Raw genomic sequence first — 10,287 nt, 5'->3', positions numbered from 1 at the left:
AATATATATATATATATATATATATATATATATATATATATATATATTTGCTGTACACCTGAAACTAACATGACACTGTAAATGAATTATACTACAAAAAATAAAAATTAAATTTAAATTAAAAAAAATAAAGTTCTCATCAGTATATAGCACCTAGGGTAGATGGCTTTCATGAGAAGTTTTCTCCATATTATGACTACTGACATCACAGAGATTTGAACTCACAATAATGCTACTGTTTATTACTTACATCACATTACTATTTTTTTATAAAAACATGCCCTGTTACTAAAACCACACTTGTAATTAAAAAATAACAAGTACCATAATCTCAAAATATTCCTATAGAAAATGATTGAACATAGTTATAATTTCAGAAAAAGCAATTTAAACAAACAATAGGCAACGGACCTTTAAGGCACCTTCTTTCACCCAAGCACACTGGTTTTGAATATGACTTAGGATAATCACCATAATACATGTAAGGTGGAATTTATTCTTACTTTTTTCTCTAAATTCTATGAGTTTTGGCATTGTTTGCACACCCCTTGGCAATGTTCTTCCAGACTACATTTCTGTAGAACAATTTATGACAAATGGAACTTTGTGTTTAGTTCTTTGTCTTCTGACTACTACATTGACACTCATTTTTTTCCCATGATGCTCATACTCATTCCTATTAACATTGTAGAGTTTATCTATGTATCCATGCTGACCTCAAATAAAAATTGAAACTCAAAGGAAAGAATAACAATTGTCACCTCTGAGTCTTGTATCATTTTTTCTGCCACCCTTTAACAGGAAGCCTCATACTTAAAAAAACAAACAAACAAAACTAAAAGGAAACCAGTTGCTTAAATAATTAAATAGGAAATATTGGTGCTCCCACCTCCTTCTGGTGTTCAAAATCTAGGCTAGTGTAAGGGTGGTAGCTAACTCATTTACTCTCCATAGTCACCAGTTTGAATTAGGAAACAGCTCCGTACAATAATTTCAAACAGATTTTATTACATGATTTTCCAAAGTTATAACAAGAGGAGTTGGGAGAAAGAATTAGGCTGGGCTAAAAGTGGAGTGTCTGCTCATTATTCTCTAGGACTAGAATTGTCTGAGTGAGAGACCCTGACCCGAAATCTTCAGAGACATTGAAACTAAGCATGAAAAATGAAAACTAGGTTAGAAGGCAAAATCAGTAACCCACAAAAGGGAGCCAAAATGAATAACCAAACCAAAATAGAGTAAAGTGGTTGGGAAGAAAAGATATAAAGAATAGGAACACAGCAATGATAAGGCTGGGGGATAAAGAAAAAAAAAAAGAGTTATCTATTAAGTGACAAACTTTAAAAAACTGAACATCAAATTCAAATATGAAAAGTTAAGAAAAATTGCTCCATTATCTGTATGTCTCTGTCATTGGACTAGCAAGACTAGATACACAATCATCATTAAACAAACAAATAATAATAATAACAGTTCCACTGGCAATGTAAAATTTAATTAGTTTACATTTTTGTAAATAGCAAGTTAATTTTAGTGAAATAACAACAAAACAATCATGAAGCCGAAAAAGTCTCAAATAACCAGGGACAATGTTAGTGATATATATATAGTTTTAAATAATAGTGTTAGTCTCAAAGTGTTATTATATTACCTAGTGTGCAATAAGTTTGCTTGACTGTTGAATAGTAAATTTTCTTCAATGACTACTATATAGAACCTACAACATAATATATAATATATTTATTGAATAAAAAATATTTAGTATGTCAAATATTAAATAGATTAGTGAGGTTGATTCCAGGAAATTCAATGAAATTCAAGGAAAGCATCCAAATTAAGAAAGGAAATGGATAAAGGAAAAGTTGTAAAAAATTTAAAGAGATGTGAACATAATGGGTCAAGCAACCTTTATCTGCTCAGAGGATTTTATAAGAATAAACCTATTAAAGGAATAAATTTACTAAAGGTCTCACCCTACTGTGGTTATAATGAAACTCATTTAAATGAATACTTGATAAATGCATAAATGAATAAAGAGGAAATGAATAAATGAATGAAAAGGGAACATAAATACTAAATGGTGGAAATTAAATGAATAATTCTCTTGAATAAATCAGCTTCACTTGTGTTTGCCAAAATTCTGTATAGGGCAATACCATCTAAAATGGTTATTCTGAATGGATCCTGGTAATGAATTTATCTACACAAGAAGTACATAAATTTATGGCTGTAATCAATATACTCTAAATATACTTCATTAAGTACTCTGTCCTTTAAGTGCCTTAACACATTATATCTAAGTGATATTTTTTTCACTGAGTTAGATTATTCAACATTTCTTTCAATAATTCTTTAACACTGAGACTACTTATGTTCCTGGGAATAGGAGGGATCCTTCTCCATGTGTTTTCTTCTCAGAACATTAAACATATTAGCCTAATTACTCTCTTAATATCATTCTTATTCTTCTGGAACATTTCCAATTGTCCTTTCTACTATTTTTAGATTAGGTCAACACAAACCACACTGAATCCCCAGTCATGTTGTAGAATTTAGGATAAGGCAATGTTTTGTGTTTGTCTTCTGAGTAGCCAAGAAATTTTTTCTTTAATTCCTAAACTAATCTTTTAAAAGGGGAATTGTGCATAAAAAACACACATTTTCCTACCATGAAGAAAAATGACTAGAATTTTTGGAAAACAAAACTTATGAGTATTTTATAAGCAATTAAGTTTTCATACATTTAAGTTTCTGGAGAAAAATCATCTCTTGAAGGCCAAAGTTCTCAGATCCTGCTCAAATGAATAGATAAGCCTCATTCATTTGTGATTAGAAGAGTGATTATATTGAATTAAGTCAATATTTTTTATATCCATGAAAAATGTGAACAATTAAAAAGATAATCCTCTTCTTTTAAACTTTCAATCTTAACACAGTTAATTTGCTTACAGTACTGATTCATTTTAAATAGTGCAAAGGTAAACGTAAGCCTGATTCACTTTGAATTATTGCCAAATCCAAATTAGTGGGCTCTAAACTCAAAGTTTTTAATTCTAGTTTAAAAAAAAATAAATCTTACAAAGTTCTAATTATTAATCCAGCAAATTAGAAGGTATGTACTTTTTGAAAATGTACCAAATTAACTTGGGGGAAACTTTGTCCCTGTGCCAGATCTACAATTGGCTTACTATACAATTTCAAACATATTTTACAGTTTTATCTAAATGTTCTAAGTGCAGAAATATCTATATATTTTTTAAGTGTTTTCATTTCCTTTTTAAAATTATATTTGTTTAGTCTAATGTAATTAATACATATAAAGGAATATATACCATTTATAAGTTAAAATGCATAATAATAATAATTTCTCTAAGTACCCCCAACTCAATAACTAGAGCATTTCAAATGCTCATGCATTCTCATATGTGTCCCCATCCAACCCTTTGTCCTGCCTCTTCCATATTTATCATTCTGTTTTTAAAAGTCTTGTCATAGATGTTTATATCCCTAAAAGTTATTATTTTTGCTGTGTAGTCCATAAAAACAACACACTATATGTAATTTTCTGAAACCTATTTTCACTCAAATTATTTTTTGAACACAACACTATTTATCTATAGTATATTACTTTTTATTTTGAAATGTATTTCATTTTCTAATCATACCATACTTTATGTATTCTTCTGAGAAAATATATTTTGGTGGTTTTCCTAATTCTTTCTTCTTTCATTTAGCAAATATTTATTGAACACTTATTAGCTGCTAAGTACTCTTTCAATAGAAAACACACACACAAACACAATTTCCTGGTCCTCATGGAGTTTATATTCTAATGATGGTGAACATTGTTATATGTGACATATATGGAACCACTTCTCATATGGTATCAAAATATTCTAATTTATAAGATAATATAAAATGTTCATATTTTATTAATATTAAAAATATTTTATATGTGGTTAAACCAATTTAATTTCAATCATTGGTTAATTTTTCTATCATTTTCTTACATGAATGAAAGTATATATTGATATTATTGACATTTGGTAAGGAACGTCATCTCATCTTTCTCTTTTTCAAGTTTATTTTGGCTATTCTTAGCCCTTTGCTTTCCCATATATAGAAAAATATCTCAGAATTTTATTTGAATTACATTGAATCTATAGATAGATTTTGGGAGACTTCATAATCACTATGATAGATTTGTTAACTCCCTGTACTTTTATCCATTTTTCTGTATATATTTTAAACTAATTTATTAGATACATCTAAGTTTGAAATGGTTATATCTTCCTGAATTTTGACATAATGTAATGATGCTTTTTAGCCCTAATAATGCTTTTGTCCTTAATTTAATGTGTATGTATTAAGTGTTCAGTAAATACTAGGAACTTGAGATGTAAAATAGGATAATAGAGCATCACACATTTTGACCATTTCAAGTATTTCTTTGGGTCTGATTCCTTTGTTTGTCAGGTATGTAGTGAAGGAGTTCTGAACACATCACCCCAAAATATGCCGCTCTGACAGATTGACTATTTTGAGTTAAAGGCATGTGAGAAACAGCAAAGATAAGAAAAACATTCTGACCTTTTTCTTAAAAGCAGGATATGAAACTCCTCTGTGAAAGATATCCTCCATATGCTAGAAAAGTAACATTCTTATAATCAGGAACGAGAAGTTGAGACTAAGAGAATTTTATACAAACAGACTTTGTTAAAATAATTCTTTCCCTGTCTTCCTTTAGCCTCCCCATATAGTTTACTTACTTTTCCACAATTGCTTTTGTTCAACCTAATATAAAAACATCTAAGTTTCACCATTTCTTTGGGTCTTCATTCCTTATGAAGGCTCCCATATCACATAAAACTTACATTAACTAAATTTGTATGCCTTCCTTCTGCTGATGGATTATGTCAGTTTAATTCTCAGACTCCAACAAAAAAACAAACAAATAAAAACAAACCCTAATAGAGTAAGGATAATATATTGCCTCCCCTGTGGTAGTGAGAGATATTGGCAGGAAACAAAATCATAAGGGGTCCTAAGCGCCTTGTTAGGAAGACCAAACTCGTCTGAAAACTCTGCCTGTCTGCCTTGGCTGTGCCTACATAATGTGCCACTGCAAACGTGATCTGGGCTCATATCACTGAGTTTCCTCTGTTTATCCAGGAAAAATCAGTTCAACATTATTAGATGACAGTTCTGCATCTGTACTGTTTCCATTTTCATAACAGGAATTTTCTTAACAAAACCTGATTTTCTTTGAGATTTACAGTCTTCAGTGGAGCCCATCTACTGATCCCATTCCCATCTCTGGAGGTGGTTCTTATAGACTTAAAATCAGTTGTCTCTTTTGATAGTAATTGGTTCAGAAATGAGCATGTGATTCAATGTAATTGAAGGAGAGGTTTCCTGAAGCTTCTAGAAAGGCCTTTTCTGTTCTGGAATTACCTAGTATATGGATGGCAGAGAACTTTGTTCTTCTTCTGGATATTGTTTTAACCAAATTTAAGATCTGGAGCTGCTATAACTATTAAACTATAACTGCCTCAGGATGAAAGGACATGAAGAGGAGCAGAGCAAAGAGAATCCTACAGAAATGGAACAGGGATCATTGGATTTAAGCCAGCTCTACCCCTGGATTTTTTCTTGTGGGTCCCTAGGAATTTATAAATTTTAAAGGTTTATTTGAGTTGTATTTTCTGTAGGGTGACTATTCATCACAATTTGTCCCAAATCAGGTGGATTTATGCCTCTTGTCCCAGCGAGGTTACAGTGGTGCCCCTTTCAAGATCAAAACCATCCTGGTTTGGATGATGAATTATGTAGTCACCATCCTTCTTCACAGGTGTTCAACCAGTGCACCAGCACAGGGCCTTATACCCAGAAAGTACTCCTTTTGGATTTAATGCTCTGAGCTTGCTTCTTAAAATTCTTAATTTTATCTTTGAATTTGTGGTTTTTAAGTGAAGCCCAGTGATACAATGGAACATAACTCAGGAACTTGGAGCTCATATGCATTCTCACCTCTCAGCACCTTCCTGAGGTGGGTTTTGGTCCACCTGCTCCCTGCTCCTGCCCAGCAGCGATGGCTGTACTCCACTCCTAGCCAGGGTTGGGCTCAGAGACAGGGACACTTGAAGTCTGGCTCAACAAGTTTTAGGGCAGGGCCCAAAGCACCTGTAAGGGTCTGCACTCCTGTCAGTTTCTCTGTGCCCGGGGGAAGGGAGGGTGTGTGTAATATGAAATAGAAAAATTTAAAAACACCATGACAGTAAATAGAGAAACTGTGTAAGAAAAGAAAAACCTTTTTTTCTGTTTTTTGAACAATGAGCACATTTTCATTGTGCAATGGGCCCTAGAAATTATGTAGCTGGCCCCAGTAATCATTCTAATACCACCTAAAGTCATCCTATGTAACGTGCAGGTTCTGTGTCCACCTACCTCATAATAACCAAATGAGAACCAGGCATAGACAGTGGGCCTCCATCATGTTCAACCACAAGGTTACCATTCACACAATACATTAAATGAACAGCACTCGAATGGCACTCCCTGGAGTTAAATAACACATAGTACTAAGATCCATTTACACAAAAGTATCCTTTCCCAGAAAAGCAAGTTAAGAACAATAGTTCTAAATCTAAAAAAAAAAAAAGAAATTCTTTGCTTTCATATATGTTCTTTTCAAGATTCCTTTAAAAAGTAATACATTTAGTTTTATTTAAGAAATATTTTTTGGCAATTAAGTTTTTTTTTTAACATCTTTATTGGAGTACAATTGCTTTACAATGGTGTGTTAGTTTCTGCTTTATAACAAAGTGAATCAGTTATACGTATACATATGTTCCCATATCTCTTCCCTCTTGCATCTCACTCCCTATCCCCCCCTCTAGGTGGTCACAAACCACCGAGCTGATCTCCCTGACCTACTAGAGAATGGACTTGAGGATATGGAGAGGGGGAAGGGTAAGCTGTGACAAAGTGAGAGGGTGGCATGGACATATATACACTACCAAACGTAAAATAGATAGCTAGTGGGAAGCAGCCGCATAGCACAGGGCAATTAAGTTTTAATTGATCTTTTATTCTTTACATCTTGAAATTATTATGATTTCTTAAGACATATATTACTAATACTGAAGTACATTTAAATATTTTTTGTGAGTATAGGAGGTAAACCCTTGACGAGTTACTTTCCACCGTGATCATTTAACAACTGAGGAATTCAGTGCCATGAGAATTAGATTCTTATCTCTTTATTTTTTATCTATTTATTTTCACTGGATCATCCGTTGATTTCTAATGTTTTGTATTTGAGGATATTTAAAGTTCAGCATTTTTACTTATGTATGAAATACATTTACTCATTCTAATAATTGTTAAGGTTTTTACGATTAGGTTAAGGAGAAAAATTTATTAAATTCTTCAAAAATCTACATAACCTCCCCATATTCAGAAAGACCAAATAATAACCAAAAAAATCCTCTGTTTCTTTATAGAAAAGCAGTTTTTTTGAAGTGAATATAACATAGTTTTATAGTTTTAAGTAAGTGAGTGAAAAAAACTGTAGAATCTTTGATTTTAAAAAAAGAGAAAAAGATAGATTGCAGGAGAGTAGTCCTTAAGACTTGCTGACTGCTCTGCTATGAACCCACTTGGAACTGGAGTGTGTTAGCAGTGTTTGAAAGATATAAAGTGCTCCCCACATGATATATGTTAATTGAGTTAAAGTCTCACCTCATATAACTTAATTGGAGAATGATAAATTTTATTAAATTTCAGGATGGCTATGTGGATAACAGAATGATAGAAAGACAGGTCCACAAGAAAATGTGAAATAGTGATATGCCTGGGACAAGGAAAGCAGAATGTATTCTGTTTGGATATTTTACCAATAACTGTACAAGTAATCAAGGAAAGTCCAAGGCAAGTATTTCCCCTTCCCACTCTTGAAGCTTGTTTTGCATTTCTTTTGTCTTGATAAGCATCAACCTTCTTCTCTTTTCTGCAGAGAATAAATCAATCAACTTTTTCGCATGAATAAAATAAATCCTCTTAAACAGTATATCTGGAAGAGAAAATAGACATTATTTTTAAAATATCAAAATAAACTGGATTAAATTTAAATTAAAAAATGGGTATTTAAAGGAAGATGTATACAGTTTAGAGTAGAACAACCTAGAATTATTGAAATTTAAAGCTTAAATTTAGTTTGTCTCTCTTTCTCCATTGTTTGGAATAATGTGCATAGAAATGTGTCTATAAGCAGTAAAGCACGTGATTGACATCTTTTATAAGTGCTAAAGACTTTTTTGAGCTCTTACTCTTGGTTATGAGAATTCAGCATTTATATGTGTATTTCATGAATCTCAGTAAGTCTAAAGAATTCTTTACTGACCTCAAATATAGCCCCCCTAACCATGTCTGTCTCTCTAGGCACCTTTGTATTCAGATACTTCATATAAAAGGGAATCAGAGTAAAAGATTAAAAACCCTAATTATCTGATCCAAAAATTTTTTAAAAAACCTTTGGAAGTGTAGATATAAAACCAATTTAGAAAAATTTCTGTTAAAGCCTTTTAAAATACACCATTTATGGCATATTCAGTCTTTTTAAATTACTTATTTTTAAAATTATTATTGTAAAAAGAACCCTTCACTGTAGATTGGAAACTTCATTTGGGGAGGTATAATGCTGTCTTGTTCAGCTTTATGGTCTAGAGCCCAAGGAATTCCAGAATGGGTGAATCCATCTTTATTGAAAATACAGGTGTATTTGTAAATAACAGAAGGATAGTAACAAGACTCCTTTGAAAACTTAAATTTAAATGCAATAATAAGAGTAAAGAACAAGTGGAGATATTCATTTAAATTATGAAAAACTGATGAATGTTGATGTCTCAGTTTCAAATTTATGAAAACTAATCCAGCAAGAATATGAGCATTGTTAGTTTTGACATCTTCAATATTTTATTTTAACTTAGCAGAAGTTTGCTAATATGTAATAAACTCTACTCTGAAAATATGATTGAGTACACATTTTTATATTTACAAAATAAAGGGAGACTTCCATCATACCAACATAACCAAAATTACTTTTTTTAAAAATTTTTTATTAGAGTACATTTGAATTACAATGTTGTTAATTTCTGATGTACAGTAAAGTGAATCAGTTATACATAAACATATATCCACTCTATTTTAAACTCTTTTCCCATATAGGTTATTACAGAGTATTGAGTAGAATTCTCTGTGCTATACAGTAGATCCTTTTTAGTTATCTATTTTATATATAGTAGTGTGTATATATCACTTCCAGTCTCTCAATTTATCCTTCCTCCTGCTTATTCCCTGGTAACCATGTTCGTTTTCTACATCTGTGACTTATTTCAGTTTTGTAAATAAGTTCATTTGTACTATTTTTTTTTAGATTCTGCGCAGAAGTGATATCATGTGATATTTGTCTTTCTCTGTCTGACTTACTTCACTCTGTATGACAGTCTCTAGGTCTATCCATGTTGCTGCAAATGGCATTATTTTGTTTTTGTTTTTTATGCCTGAGTAATATTCCATTGTATATATGTACCACATCTTCCCTATCCACTTCTCTGTTGATATACATTTAGGTTGCTTCCATGTCTTGGCTATTGTAAATAATGCTGCAATGAACATTGGTGTGCATGTATCTTTTTAAATAATGGTTTCCTCTGGGTATGTGTCCAGGAGTGGGACTGCTGTATCATATGATAGTTTTATATTTAGTTTTTTAAATATAGAACTGTACTGTTCTTCATAATGGTTGTACCAATTTACATTCCCACCAAGAGTGAAGGAGGGTTCCCTTTTCTCCACACTCTCTCCAGCATTTATTGTTTGTAGATTTTTGATGATGGCCATTCTGACTGGTATGAGGCGATACCTCACAGTAGTTTTGATTTGCATTTCTCTAATAATTAGTGATGTTGAGCATCCTTTCATGTGCTTTTTGGCCCTTTGTAAGTCTTCTTTGGAGAAATGTCTATTTCAATATTCTGCCTATTTTTAATTGGGTTACTTCTTTTGATATTAAGCCACATGTTCTGTTTGTATATTTTGGAGATTAATCCCTTGTCCGTCACTTGGTTTGCAAATGTTTTCTCCCATTCTGTGGGTTGTATTTTTGTTTTGTTTGTGGTTTCCTTTGCTCTGCAAAATCTTTTATGTTTAATTAGGTCCCATTTGTTTATTTTTGTTTTTATTTTCATTACTCTAGGAGGTGGATCAACAGAGATATTGCTGAGA

The sequence above is a fragment of the Lipotes vexillifer genome, unplaced genomic scaffold (genome assembly GCF_000442215.2).
Source record: "Lipotes vexillifer unplaced genomic scaffold, Lipotes_vexillifer_v1.1 scaffold487, whole genome shotgun sequence".
In the NCBI taxonomy this organism is placed as follows: Eukaryota; Metazoa; Chordata; class Mammalia; order Artiodactyla; family Lipotidae; genus Lipotes; species Lipotes vexillifer.
Note: the sequence above shows the minus strand (reverse complement) of the source record.